The 14,734-nt window shown below is 49.9% G+C and overlaps 2 long non-coding RNA genes across 5 annotated transcripts; both read right to left on the bottom strand.

Moving 5' to 3' along the window:
- Window positions 1–824: 824 nt before the first annotated feature.
- LOC119140096 lies at window positions 825–9,452 on the bottom strand. Of its 4 annotated transcripts, XR_005101555.1 has the most exons (5): window positions 9,184–9,448; window positions 7,100–7,564; window positions 4,760–5,308; window positions 3,697–4,059; window positions 825–2,546 (listed from the first exon to the last, which is right to left on the bottom strand). It is a non-coding gene; the product is annotated as an uncharacterized LOC119140096 (long non-coding RNA). The 4 variants fall into 4 exon arrangements; XR_005101553.1 differs by having other exon boundaries at window positions 4,760–7,564; window positions 9,184–9,452; XR_005101554.1 differs by having other exon boundaries at window positions 4,760–7,564; window positions 9,265–9,452.
- Window positions 9,453–9,882: 430 nt separating this feature from the next.
- Window positions 9,883–12,259, bottom strand: LOC119140099. Its single transcript, XR_005101559.1, has 2 exons — window positions 11,980–12,259; window positions 9,883–10,125 (listed from the first exon to the last, which is right to left on the bottom strand). It is a non-coding gene; the product is annotated as an uncharacterized LOC119140099 (long non-coding RNA).
- Between the last annotated feature and the right edge of the window lie 2,475 nt (window positions 12,260–14,734).

The raw sequence follows: 14,734 nt of genomic DNA, 5'->3' as shown, positions 1-14,734 counted from the left end.
GCCCCTGCCCGGCCGCAGCCCCGTGCCCATCCCGCAGCCCCTGCCCGGCCGCAGCCCCCTGCCCGGCCGCAGCCCCGTGCCCATCCCGCAGCCCCTGCCCGGCCGCAGCCCCGTGCCCATCCCGCAGCCCCCTGCCCGGCCGCAGCCCCTGCCCGGCCGCAGCCCCGTGCCCATCCCGCAGCCCCGTGCCCATCCCGCAGCCCCCTGCCCGGCCGCAGCCCCGTGCCCATCCCGCAGCCCCGTGCCCATCCCGCAGCCCCTGCCCGGCCGCAGCCCCGTGCCCATCCCGCAGCCCCGTGCCCATCCCGCAGCCCCTGCCCGGCCGCAGCCCCGTGCCTATCCCGCAGCCCCCTGCCCGGCCGCAGCCCCCTGCCCGGCCGCAGCCCCGTGCCCATCCCGCAGCCCCCTGCCCGGCCGCAGCCCCTGCCCGGCCGCAGCCCCGTGCCCATCCCGCAGCCCCGTGCCCATCCCGCAGCCCCTGCCCGGCCGCAGCCCACCGCAGCATCTCAGCCGCCGGCCGGCTGGAGAAGGGCTGGCGCCTGCCGCTCCGCCGCCGTTTTGCGCTGCTCTCCGGGCTGGGCAGCGCCTGAGGTCTCTGCCGGCATCGCTGGGGCGCGGCTCTGCGGTGATGGGCGGGTTAGCACTGAAGAAGCGGAGAAAAGCCTCCTCCGACACCCGGTGCGGGGCTGGACGTGCCACGGTGCGGGGGAGGCGAAGTGGCTCAGCTGGGGCGGGGGCGCAGCACCAGCGAAGGGGGGTGCCGCTGTGCCTGGACCTGGGGGTCTGCAGCGGCAAGCAGAGGTCTGTAACCCTGAGAAGGGAGGTGGGAGGCAGGTCTCGTTTATTAGCAGTGATAAGTGACCCTTTTCCTTTCCTTCTTGGGGAACGGGTAACAGCATTTTCACTGGTCACTCCAGGATTATTGTTCCTGGGAAGGGACAAAATACAACACTCCCAGAGCTGGAACTGTAATCATACAAAGGATGTAACAAAAGAGAAGCACAATTCATAAGAAAAGCTGAGTTTGTGACTGTGGTCTGATTTGTGTCAAGTCTTGTGTGTGTCCAGGCAGACAGGAACAGGCAGGTAGGATGGAGGGAGCAGGGGCATGTGCTATGTTCCTGGCCAGATCGCCAAGCTGTGCCTGATTTTTTCCCTCCTGCTGTTACAGCACTTATGGTAGAGCTGATGCAGCCTTGTCACAGAGTCTCTTCTCAGTAAAGAAGCACACGTGGTGCTGAGGACAGAGTGAGGCTCAGCAGGGGAGAGTGAGTGCTGCGGCAGGCTCAGTGGGGCTAAACAAGTCCAACACTTGGTGACATGGGCACTGGGACTGTGGATGTGCAGTGGGGGAACACTGCAGGGAACGCAGACAGGAAGGCTGCAGTTGATGGGAAGGCTTTGGAGAAGCTGCCATGGAGGCAGAGCTGAGGGTGGGTGGGCAAGACAGCTCTTGGGAGCGCCTTCTGGGGATGGAGTCTGTAGAGCTATAATGGGGGTAAGCAAGGCAGGAGCCTGACAGGAGAGAGGCGTGTGGAGGTAGGTGGGAAGGGTAAGCCTGACAGGATGGCTCTGGCCTTCCTTTGCTCCTCTTTGCCATCCATGGCACCCATTTGGCTTCATCTGTCTTGCCTATGGGCGTTCTGACTTCCAAGCTCTTACTCACCTTACTCCTACTGCTTGAAATGCACGATACATCCATCATTGTGCCATTACAACAGTCACCTCATGAGCACCAGCTGAAATCAGCAATCCCTTCTGCATGTATCAGATGTCTTGCCATGCTCTCCATGCATGCAATTACTGTGGTGTGCTTTTGTGCCATAGTTTTCTTGCCAGCTGTCTTGGCTCTGGTTGCCTCAGGTTGCTAGGCTGTCTTTGCATGGGGGCCCATGCTTTCTGTGGCCTTCAGTGTGCCCCGAAGCCCTCTGTGTTCCTTTCAAAGCAACCCACACCTTGCACAGATCAAGTGTGCTCTGTTGTGTAGAGTGGTGCACTGTGGCATTCCAGGTTTGTAGACTCTTCTGTCCATCATTCTTCCCACCGGTCACCTTTGTTTTGCTGGCTGGTCTCTAAGGCAGCACACTATAACGCTTTCCTACCTGCCTGTACTGATGTCTCTACTGTGGTCATCTAGGCTGAAGTTTTTCTGTCTCTTGATGACTGCCCTCTCAGCTCTGCTGGCCTTTCTCTGGTGGGAAGTACTTGCTGACCTGTCTTGCCTGGCTGTCTGGGCTCATGTTTTGCCACCTGCATCGTGATCTTCATGGCCTAGGTCTTTTGGGTTAGCCATCTTGCTAACGATTTTCTTATGAGCAGCACTCTCTGCCCCTCCTTCCTTCTTTTATCTGCTGCAGGACACCTGTGCTACACTGTTGTGTTTTTTCTGGCTGCTGTTCTTTTCTGTGCTTATTGTGGTTCTTCTCATGGCCTATCCTTCAATCTAGCACAGAGTTTCTTCAGGAGTGTTCTTATACTGCTCTGTGATTTTTGTTGCTGCTTTGTCTTCTTCCTGGCCTGGGGTTGTCTTGCCTATAGATTTCCAGCTGTGGAAGCAAATAATGCTCATCAACAGTGTATGGAGGAAAGAGGAAATAATGGGAGGGTACAAAGCGGATGTAAGGAGCAGGGGCAGAGGCATAAGAAGTTGCAGGGTAGGGTCGCTGTCAGGGAAGGCATCAACATGTTATTTTCGTTCAGACAGCATGTTGCATGGTACTGGTGGCTGTCATTCATGGACAAGGAGATAAATGCCTGGCCCTGTCTTCACAGGCACCACAACTGATAGTGGCAGAGCAGCTTGGCTGGCAGCCTGGGCTAGTTTCTTCTGGCTGGTGGTGGACAAGTGCCAGGGCAAGAGAGCTCCTCTAAGTTGCCTGGGGCACTTGTGATCCTCATGTCTGCTGATAATAATACCACCACAGAGTACCAGGGAAAGAAGAGGTGGCACTGCACAGCACCATTACCAGGCAGGGCAAGGTCTGTCTGGAGGACCTATTTGATTTTCCCTGGCTTTTCTGCTCACCTTCTAGTCTGAGGTTTCTCCCCAAAGTGTATGGTTGCCTGCTGCAGCTGCAGAGGCAGGTGTAAGCAGACCTACAGGCCCAGACTCAGAGCCTGGGCTACAGCTTCATCAACTGTACTGGGGTGGGTGACGTCAAAAAGGCCATCAGCATCCTCAGCTGCAGACCAAGATCACCAAAGTGCCAGACACCAGTGGGTCCCCTGCAGGGGACAGATGCCAGTGTCTCTTGGGTGGTGATCATAGAAGTGGACCCCAGGGGGGTCCTTCAGTGTGTGTGTGTGTGGATGCTGGGGTCCCTGGTGGGGCGTGTGTACCTGTGTGTGCACGTGTGGGAGGTGGTGATGCCTGGGTCCTCAGTGCTGATAGTCCCCCCTCAGTGTCCTATGCCCAGCCTAGCTTGGTCTCCATCCATGATGCCAACCTCTACATGAGTGGCTTCCCCAAGACATGGGGCAGGAAATCGAGCAGCTGTTCTCCCAGTACTGCTATATCACCGCCTCCTGCATCCTCATCAACCAGGACACAGATGCGTCCAGATGGCTGGGTCTCCCCCCAGGGATGAGGGGCTGCCCAGATGCCTGGGTCCTCAGTAGGGTCTATAGAGGGGGGAACTGTTCCTGGATCCCATGGGTGGGCAGTGGGGTGTCTAGGAGAGGGAGTTCCTCAGATACCTGGGTCCTGCAGGAGGGTCTGTGGAGGGGATTTCCTGGATGCCTGGCTCCTGCGTGTGTGCAGCAGTCTCAGGGTTCTGCTGCCTGGATTCCCTGCACAGAGGTGTCTCAAGGAGGGTAGGCTTCATCTGCATTGACAAGCACATGGAGGCAGAGGAGGCTGTCCAGGAGCTGTGCAGTCAGAAACTGCTGAGTGCCACTGAACCCATCCCTGTCAAGTTTGCCAACAGCCACGGCCAGATTTGGCTCATTTTGTCCCCAGGCTGGTGCCAAGTGGGGACTGTGCCCATCTCTCCTCAGGCCCAGAAGTCCAGGGGAGTGTCTGCTTGCTCTTCTCTTTTTTCCTGTTTTTGGAAGGGGAAGCTTTTTTGGGAGAAAGAACAAACAATAATGAATAATAATAATAATAATAATAATGGTAGCACTAATGGTAGCAATGTGAGAGGCCAACACAGTATGTGGTGACTCCCCCAGAGTGACAAGAGACAAACCCATCTAGTTTTACAAGAGAAGGGGGGAAAAAAAAGAAAGAAAAAAATCCTCTGAAGTCTCCCATAACCACCCCTTGGACCGAAGCTGTGGGAGGTGGGAATCTGTCATGTGCCCCTCTAGTTGTCTGGAAGCAGGGCCAGAGGTTGTGACCTCAAGTGAGGTCAAAGCCTGTTTTGGCTGGGGGGTTGATGCAGTGAAGTGGCCTGAATCAGAGGCTGCCAGGAAGTCCTGCTGCCTCTGAGCCCCCAGCACCCCCAAACCAGGGGGGTCTTGTCCACACTGCCCTGTCCTCATTCTTCTCCAAATACCCTAAAATGGGTATTTTTTTTCCCCAACCTCCTCAGCTTGCTGGTATGATTTTACTTGGCTGAGTGCCCCATAGCAGCCCCACTGACATCATCATTGTCGTTATTACTCTTATTACTATTATTATTTGTCTTCTCAGTCAGAGTATTTTCTTGCTTTTCAGTGATTTTTGGTTCCTATTTATTTCAATTCTTTGTTCATTTTCTCCAGCCCTGGGACCTTCCCCTATCTGCACTCACATCCCACTTTTTGCATTGTGTCATACCTGTTTGCAGCTTTTTGTAGTTTTAACATACTGATAACGTAAATATTCCTCTTCCTCACATGTGCATGTGTCCCAAGATGGGTGAGGGACCCAGGCATCCAGGGCCACCTTGACCCCTCAGGACTTTGGAAGGACCCCCTTCTCCCTGACTTCTCTGCCTGACCTGGTGGTTGGGTCCTCCCAGATGAGCACTAGGTCAGGATGCCTGGACTCCTGGGTTGGGGCAGAGAGGAGGAGCTGGGGGCAGGACATGAAGGACCATGCAGGTGAGAACCAACTGCCCTGGATGCTTGAGGTGGGCAGTGACTGGAGAGGAGTGGCAGGCGCAGGGCAAGATGCTGAGGAGGGATGCGTCTTTCTCCCTGTCCTCTGTAGAGGCAAAAAACATTAAAGCTGTCCTGGAGCAATACTTGCCATTTTCCACATTTGCCATTTAGGTTATGAAACCACACAACTTGCCGAGAACAGTTGTGCTCACGTGGTGTTGCAGGTTAGGACTGCTTGGGCAGGGATTCCCAAAGTTGCATGCCATGCCCACAGGACAGCTGTCTGCAGAACAAAATTCAAGGACACTGTACTTCTCAGAGGTAAGACTTGCAATTTGTTCCCCTCAAGACCCATCCATTTGCTTCTGGGCTTCTCACAATCTTTTTATTTGCTGTCTTGTTCCCTCAGAAGCCCATTTCCTTCTAACTGCCATGATTATTCTGCTTGCCTTTTCGTTACTGCAGGCTCTTTGGTAGTATCAAGATACTCATTTGTCCTTTTGCACCATTAAATCCTCTCAAAACTTCTCCACTTGCTTTTGGCACATCCCAGTGGTCTTGTTTTTGACCCCCTCAAGACCCCTTTGTTTGCCCTCAATCTCTTCAGAACTCTGACTTTCATCTACTCTTCTTCAGGACAGCTGGGCTTGTCTTTTGGAGCACCTGAGAGCCCCATGTTTACATTCATTGCACCCTCAGATCCATGCCGCCCAGCATTCTTGTTGCTTGGGGACCTGCCTATTTGTGAATCTTGCACCCCAGAGACCTCTGTTTGCCTTCTCATGATCCAGAGCCCTGCATATGCCCTCTAGTCCCTGCAGAACCTCTGTTGGTCAGCGTGCCCCACAGCCATCCTTTTGTCTCTGCACTGCAGGCACTGCTATAAGCTGCCTGAACCCCTTCATACCCTTCACGTGCCCTCCATACCCTCAATTTTCCTTCCAGGCACCAGAATCAACCTGTGTGACAAGTAGCCTTGTCAAAACCACTGGCCTTCAAAGGGGCTTCTCTGACCTGCATAGTCCTCTTAGGAGAAGGACTTCAGCATTGCTCTGCACGGGTTCATTTGTCTCTCTTAACACTCCTCCTGAGGTGTTCTGCCATTTATTTTTGTTTGAGCTTAAGTGTTACTTAAAGTGCTTGGTATGGTTTCTGTTGCTGCTACCTTCCCCCCAGCCTCCATCCTGGCATTTTTAGGGACTTATTTCTGTTAAGGGAGTCAGATGGAAAAAACTAGGAGTCTGGGTGACATAGAACTATTGCTGCTGATCTACGGTATTCACTTTGCAACTAGAGATATTTTAGAGAAAGGTTCTTACCGGATTTAATTCTGCTTTGTCATTCAGTCCTATCCAGAATGTAGTACTGCACAAGTTCAGCAACCTATGTGAATGTGTCTAGCATCACGTGTGGCAGCAAGCACTTGTCAGGTTGGGCAGACAGCTGAATGGATGCGGTGTCAGCTGTGGTTTTTGAGTGTGCCTAGCCTTGTATGTGTGGTTTTGTTTTTCCTTGCAGGTAAGAGTTGAAATAGCATTTTCCTTATTTAACGCCCCCCACCCCTCAACAATAAAACCCAGCCAGTGTTTGTTTGGTTTTTTAAATTTTTTCTTTCAGCTGTTGTTTTTTCCCTGCCCTGCCATATATAGTGTAGTGAATGATCATGGGGAGATGATTGTGGGTCTGACTGTTGAAGGGTGTGTGGAATTGAAGCAGATGGTCAGAGCAGAGGAGGATTGGGCCATGAAGCAGGTGAGTGTAACTGGTTTGTGTGAGTGTGGAATTCTAAATTCTTTTGAGAGGCTTTATAGTTTTTGGTGTCACTTGATGGGTGGAGTGTTATTCCTGTGTGCAGGTTTGGAAGGTGAGGGCCCACCACAATGTGCAGAGCTCCCTCGTTTTCCACGAGGAATCCAAATCATGGATATGATGTTGCTGTGAAGAGATAGTTGTGGAGATGCTCAGGACAGCTGTGTGTCTCAGAATAAAATCCTTTGTGCTGTGTGCGTGCATGTGCGTTCCTCCTTTGAAATAAAGGTGAGCTGACACGGTGTTTCAGTGTTATGTATCATACCTGGTGTGATATGTCTGTCCTTGCCACAGATAGTGTTCATTTCCGCCGTGTCGCCACAGCATCAGCAGCATTGTGGGTTTTGTTGGACACGCTGTTGGCAAAGCCAGTGGTTGACAGGGCTGTAGGTGTTCGGGCAGCACTGTGTCAGCTGAAGGCTCCTGAGGCATAGCAGCAATGGCCGGGTGCAGCAGGTGGTGGTGGCACAGCCACACAGCCAGCGGGTTGCTGTTGTGCAGCTGTTGCATGTGTATTCATCCCCCTAGGAATTTGCAGTTCCCAGAAAAAAGGGGTGGCAGAGCTGGAGGCAAGCAGGTGATGGTTAAAGGCTGCGGTGCTTGCTCAGAGGGGTTGTTCTCTGTGGAGCTTCAAACTTTGGAGCTGAAGTGCCAAACTGTCAAGTTGCCCGAGCTGGACTATAGCATTTGTCCACTCTCTGGATGTGTCGAGGCGTTCCAGTTGTCCTTCCTGGAAATGTCAATGTCCTTGGTTTCTATTATTTTGACTACTTATTTACTTTAAAACATTTAGAATAAAAAATTAAATAACAGTAAACAGAATAGTCTTTGGGAGTAAATAACGCCTATGATCTACTCTAGCTATTAAAACTTTGCAGACAGCAATTATTCCTAATTTGTATAATAAAATTACAAAAATACAGAATATAAATGATAGAGCATGATCAGAAGTAATACCTTTAGAGAAAAAACTCTGGTTAACATTTAGAAAAAAAATGTGTGCCAGTTAATCCACTTAGTAAAGCAACAATTATAATGTTAAGAGTGTAAATAAATAAAAGTAGTATTATTTAGGAGTCAGTAATGGCTAAATTTAATTGCAGCTATTAATGAACCAGGCAGTAATTAGTCCCAATCTGTATTAATTAAAACAATTAATAATTTAGAAATCCTTTTAAAGTGACAAAGATAGAAAACTAATTGCAAGTCATTAATAGCTGAATTTAAACATCGTAGTGATTAAAGAAATTGCAGACATTAATGACTCCAATTGGAACCAAAATAATAAAGTTTTAGATTTTAAAAAAATCGAATTGGAAACTAATTGGGAGTCTTGAATGCTCAAATTATAACACAGCCATACGTAAGTTTGGAGGTAATGACAACTCCTACTTAGAACCAAACACAGTAATCAAAGCTTTAGATTTTTAAATAAGGAGAAATATAAATGAATCATTAATAATGCTTAAATGTAGATATAAAAAAAATTCCCAAGTGGTAATGATTCCCCACCAGAACTAACATAAAATTAAAAGATTTAATGTAAAAGTAAAATTAGAAAACTAACAGTAAGTCATGACTGCGTAAATTTAAACAGACTTTTTTTTGGGGGGACACTAGTCATTTGTACTAATTACTTCCAAGTAGAGCTAAAATAAAAATAATGCAAATTGAATATGATTAATGAAAAGTTTAAATTTAATTTTAAAAACATTTAGAGCACTAACTGGGCATCGTTAATGCCTATTATTTAATTAATAACAGCAATGTTAAATTTATGCATTAACGATACCCAAGCAGTATTATCATAATAAAATTTTCCAGGTATGAAGTAGAAATAGAATACTAACTGGGAGTTTATTGTAATAATCTCTTATTGTAATTATGGTAATTAAAAATGCACTTCTAATTAGGTTTCCAATTCATAACCTGAAATAATGATTTAGAGTGGTAATTAACATTTCCTTTGGTGTCAGTTTGGTTTTAGCGCTCCTTTTCCGTTTTTCCTGCTGCAGGAGTAAATGGAGCAGTCTTTGCATTCACTGGGTTTTCTAATGGTAAACTAATCAATTAAGCCATTTGAATAATATCTAATTCAAGAATAAGATAAAATACACGGAATGAATTAATTGCACCCAAGGAGCATTCCATTTAAGTGCTGCACCAGCGATAAGACTTGGGACCCCTTTTGTATTTTTTTTTCTAACTAGTCATGCATTTGTGCACCCGTACCTGCCGTTCTAATTTGGGGTAACTACTGATCAGAATAATCATGAGAACAGACTGTCGTAACCTATAATAAGCAATAAATTAAATAGCAATTATTAAAGATGCAAATAACGCAACTACCCAAACGACGGCGTCGTCGTGTAGTGTCGCGTACCGTCCCGTCCCCGGTCACGCCTCACATTAACACCCCCTCGCACCCACCGAGCAGCAGCGGCAGGCAGTGACATGCCGCACGGAGGAGGAGGCCCGGGAGGCCGAGGAGGCCCGGGAGGCCCGCGTCCGCCGCACCAACAGGTACCGCCGCGCTCCTCGTCCAAGAGCTCCCGTTTCTGGACGCCCCCGGAAGTGCCAGGTACTCCTCCGGAAGTCACTCTCTATGGGCCGGCAGTCCTCCAGGATACCGGAAGGGCCCATCACTCCTCCGGAAGTCACTCTCTATGGGCCGGCAGTCCTCCAGGATACCGGAAGGGCCCATCACTCCTCCGGAAGTCGCGCTCTATGGGCCGGCAGGCCGCCCGGGGCCCTGGCGTTGCCTAAGTCGTACCCGAGCTACCCACGCTCCTCCAAAACTCGAGGGTGTCTCCCGCGGGGCTTCCCTCGCATCACTCCCCCCCCCCCCCTCCCCGCGGCGTCCGTGGGCCGCTCACTCGCTCCACACTGCTGCTTTCTCCAGCTGTTGGGCTCCCTGTGAAAGGGTTAAGGCCTGAAGAACAAGGAAGATGTTTTAAATACTTTAGATAACTTAGCTGAGCAAAAGGGGCTCCAGATGGCTGTGAGAGTGTTACCAAAAATTGGGAATCAAACCTCTTAACACCACTGTAGCATTAAGAAGCAGGCGCTCCTTTATTGTAGCACTGGGTGCTCAGTGGCATCTCCACAAACCAAGCACACCTGTGTAGATTTTACCATTACATTTATACACAAAATTGCAAGGTCATACACTCCCAATTACAATGATTGGTTAGTAATTTGCATAGAATTGTAATATTCGCTGTGTCATCCTTTTCTGTTACTACGCTTGTGCAGGGGAAAGGTCTTCACCTGGGCAAGGGTCTTCTTGACCTGTGGGTGTGATTTTTTTAGTATTATAATGAAGGCAGCTCACTTCAAGGCACCTTAAAATTTAGTTTTGTTGCCAAGTTGGAAGGCTGGATATCGGCCTTGCCAATCTGTTCGATAACACATCCTATGCACAATAGAACCTGGGTGTTCTGGTTATGGTCTAGAGAGTAAAGACTAAGGGTATTATGGTCTATATCACAGGGACTTCAAGCAACAGTCTTGGATAACTAGCAGCACAGCGATTCATATGTCCTTAGTTAATAAGTGCTAACATATTTCTATCATGAAGGTTAACTCCTTGGAATCAAAATGTACTTATAACTAACTGTTACGTAAACATAAAATATAAAAAGATTCAGTAAGATCTTAAGATAATCTGCAACAAGAGGAGGAGGTGCCTGGATAACAGGTGTGCAGGTCCATAAAGATAAGAAAGTTACGAGAGAATGGCAACAGCCTGGGAGGACATGGTCTGCAGAACTGAGATTGCGCAGAAGTCAGTCAGTCAGGGGATGCGGTGAATACGACTACAAACCTTCATCTGAAGACCCCGATGACCACCCAAAGACCACCAGGGAAGATGACTGCATGCGGATCAGGCATTTAAATCTCATGTTTATGTAACTGAGTTATTGGAAATCTTATGGATATGTATAACTTTACGGTATATAGTCTCTGAAAGCTTGCCAGATTGTTGGAGCACTTATGGTGGAGCTATCCCCAGCGCTGCAATAAAGGATGCCTTGCTTAATAACAGCCTGCTGTTACTGAGCTTTATTATGTGGGACTGCTAACCCCGCTGCACCTAGCTTCTCACTTTGGTGAGGGAAGTTAGAAAGCAAGGGAGTTTGGATTCTGCTGATCTTTGTATCACCTGTCACAATCCTTCTCTGCGGTCCCGTTCCCTACCTCATGCCCTCTTGCTACACCTCCCTGCCCAGCCGACTGCCATTTCCCTTCTCTCTTCCAGTGCCCTGCACTCTGCTTCTCAGTTTTGGCAGCCTCCACCTCTGCCCAGCAGCCCATCACTCCAGGAGCTGACTGGCCAACTGTCTGTTCCCCACCGGACTGGTGAGTGTGGCTCCAGGAGCAACTGCCAAGATATCCTGGGGCAAGGGGAGTGTTGGAGCCCCCGAGCCCCCAAGCACGCTTGCTCCCAGGACTCGGAGCATAACTGAATAACCACTTGCTGTTTCCTTTGCCCTTCTGACTGTGTTTGCACTCATATACACCAGGCAAGGGGCTGTGAAGGAGCCCAAAGGAGGAGATGAAGTGCTGTGGGGGTTGGGCAATAGCCTCCTGTTGTTGCTGGTCTGCAGCTGTGGGCCAGGGCTGGGGGAGCCCCAGGTGCAGGCAGTGAGGCAACAGACACCCCCTGTAAGGGGTGGCTGCTGTTGGAGGGTCTGGTGCTGTCCTGCCCTGGATGGCCATGGAGGGGCCCGTGTGAGGAGTGGAGCAGTCACTGAGCACTGCTGGGCTGCGGCTGCACTGAGGAAGGTGAGCGGGGAACCAAATGATCAACTGGCAGGTCCTGGGGAACGCCCCGAGGAGGGTGGCAGTGCTGGTGGGGTCTGAGAGGCACAGAGCGGTGGGGGTGCCACGCCATGCTGTGTCGGAGCCAGCAGTGAGGGCTGCCAGGAGCTTGGCAGTGGGGACAAAGGGGAGCTGTGCTGTGTTGGAACCGGTGGTGAGGGCTGCCAGGAGACAGGCGATGGGGAAGCAGGAGGGGAGCTGCTCAGAGCCGCAGTGGTGGATGCCGTTGACTGCACCTGCCTTGGGCTCGTGTGGATTGTCTTTGCCTGGCCTTGCTCTCCTTGTAGTGTGGGCGCAAGAAGGGGCAGGTGGAGCACTTACTGGCTGTGGACAGGAGCTGCTTTGGCTGAAGCTGGACAGGCCAGAGAAAGCTGGAGAAGGATCACATCTTCAAGAAAGGCAGGAAGGAAGATCCAGGAACTACAGGCCTGTCAGCCTCACCTCAGCCCAGGGAAGGTTATAGAACAGATCATCCTGAGTGCCATCACGCGGCATGTGCAGAACAACTGGGGGATTAGACCCAGACAGTGTGGGAAAGGCAGGTCCTGCTTGATGAATCTGATCTTCTATGACAAGATGACCTGTCTAGTGGATGAAGGAAAGGCTGTGGGTGTTGCCTGCCTGGACCTTAGTAAAGCCTTTGACACAGTCTCCCACAGTATTCTCCTGGAGAAACTGGGTGCTCATGGCTTGGATGAGTGTGCTCTGCACTGGGTTAAAAGCTGGCTGGGCAGCTGAGCCCAAAGGGTGGTATTAGAAGAAAGAAACTTGTAACTAATCCTGTGTATGATGAATGAATATGCAATGTACTATGAAGTATAAAAAGTGGACAGATGAAGGGAGAAATTAGGGAAGACTCCATCAGAACTTCTGGGATCCGTTGATGGGCTGAACCTGTCTTCTTCCCCATAGGGACACCTATCGGGTAAGAACTTTGTTTTATGCATGCTAAATAACTAACTCACGCTAGCTGTTATTAGCAATTATAGTTTAGTTGTATGTATTTTAGTTGTATATAATTCAAAGCTTGTTTTTGCAGACAGGTCCTATCACTGGTAATCATGAACCTTAATTTGTCACGATTTCCTATTAATAAAGAGTGTTATTCCGTGAACTGTTGATGCAAGTCCTCTGTGGGCGCTGGCAGTTGCCAGCAGCGGGTAACACAAACAAAGCAGGAAGACCTGCTGAGGGGTCCCCTTAATGCTGCTACAGTCGAATTACCCTTCGATCCAGTGGGACTTTTCAGTGAAGGGTCCCTGTATTGGGATGCTGACAGACTGGTCAGGAACAAGGGTCTCTGCTTTCCTGGGGCGCTAACAGACAAACACCTGAGAGGATTGCATACCGCTCCCCCACCCCCCCCTTCATGTGACAACATGGCACACACCTTGGGAGAAGCAGGGAACGAGGTCTGAAAGAAGCCCACACTTTCCTTGGTAGAGTAGTGGAGCATCAAAGGATGGAACACATGAGGGCACTTCAGCAAAGGAGTTATGAGTCTAGTTAACAGAAGACAGTTCCTCCACCCTGGGATGCCTGACCAAAAATGTGTATGTGGGTGAGAGTGGAGGGAGAGGCTGCGTTAGGACGGATGCCTAGGAAGAGGTATTTCAGCACTGGTGGGCAGACACGGAAGATCAGGTGCTCACGCAGGTACAACATGCAGTACTGACAACTGGGAACACTACTCAAGCCAGTACCGTAGGAGCTAGAAGACAACACTTGATGAAAAAGATCTGAAGTGTTTCCAACTCACCATCTTGACACTCCAAACAAGCCACAGCTCAGGAAATCAGAATTAAGACGCAAGGCTGAATGTACCTGCTAGCCCCTCTGGCAAATTCAGTTGTCTGAGAGGTCCCAGACATCTTGTTGTTGAGACAGGTGTTGGAAAATCCAGATCTGATGGTACTGACTTCACATCCCTACACACGCCCTGTTCCCAGAACTCTCCTCTCACATCAGGACTGGTAGTGTTATCTCACGCACCAGCTTCAAGCAAGCAAGAGGCATTTGCTCATACTCTACAGTGACCAAAGGTTCTGAAGACACACAGACTGAAAAGTCAGGACAGCATTACTGTTAGATTGCAACACTACCAGAATCGTTCCCGGTTTGTACTGAAGTACAACAGTAAGTCATAACACATAAAAAAATGCAGAGAAGAGGTTTATGTAGCCAAGGACCACTTACTCCAACTTGTAACTGATCAATCACCTGAAATCTATGAATCGGGTATGCATTAACATGCACAAAGCAAACGTAGTAAAACGCAAGTTTAGGCTTAAGGGTCAAGTCAGTGGAGCCTTCCCTGGAGAGAGGCTCTTTCCTCTAACCAGCTCGTCGCATTGTCAGCCTCCTAGGATTTAAAGATGCAACCAAAGTAAAGTTCTGCCAGAGCAGCTGCTTGATTTCTAGTAGGAAAAGCCTGTTCGCTCAGCTGCTTTGCTCCTGAAATGCATCAATGAGTCCTTGTCCCAATTTCAGAGGGACTTGCCTCGCAAAAGTACCGAGTATAATATATATACACACACACACACAGAGGAGCTTGTCTGATCTGCCAGTGTAATAGATTTGTGTCCTATAAACTCTTCAAGAGTTTGTGGTGTTTAAAACGCTGTGAATTCAGCTGTCCCTTGTCCCCATGAATATCATAGCAGGCATACGGTGATGGAAAGGCTGTGAAAGCATCCATCCAAGAATGGCAGAATAGCATCTTACAGTGTCTCTCGGCTTCTGGAGTCACACGATTGGCAACTTGGAAGCCCCGCCCCTAGGCGTCAAGTCTATTCTGCACATGCGCTGCCCTTGGTTTGCCAGAAAGGCTTCTGCGCAGGCGTCAAAGCGGATTGCGTCCTATGCATGCGCCGCCGGGAACCCCGCCCCTTTGGCGTCAAGCCGAGTCTGCCATGCGCTGCCCGTAGTTTGCCAGAAAAGCGTCTGCGCATGCGCTTATATTACCGGAAGCCCCGCCCCTAGGCTTCAAGCCGGGTCTGCGCATGCGCTGCCCTTAGTTTGCATGGGGCGGTGCTGCCGCCTGGTGAAAAAAAATTGGGTACTGCAGCCAGTCTAT

The sequence above is a fragment of the Falco rusticolus genome, chromosome 19 (assembly GCF_015220075.1).
Source record: "Falco rusticolus isolate bFalRus1 chromosome 19, bFalRus1.pri, whole genome shotgun sequence".
In the NCBI taxonomy this organism is placed as follows: domain Eukaryota; kingdom Metazoa; phylum Chordata; class Aves; order Falconiformes; family Falconidae; genus Falco; species Falco rusticolus.
The sequence above is the reverse complement of the archived record's forward strand: the minus strand, read 5'-3'. Positions and strand labels throughout refer to the sequence as shown.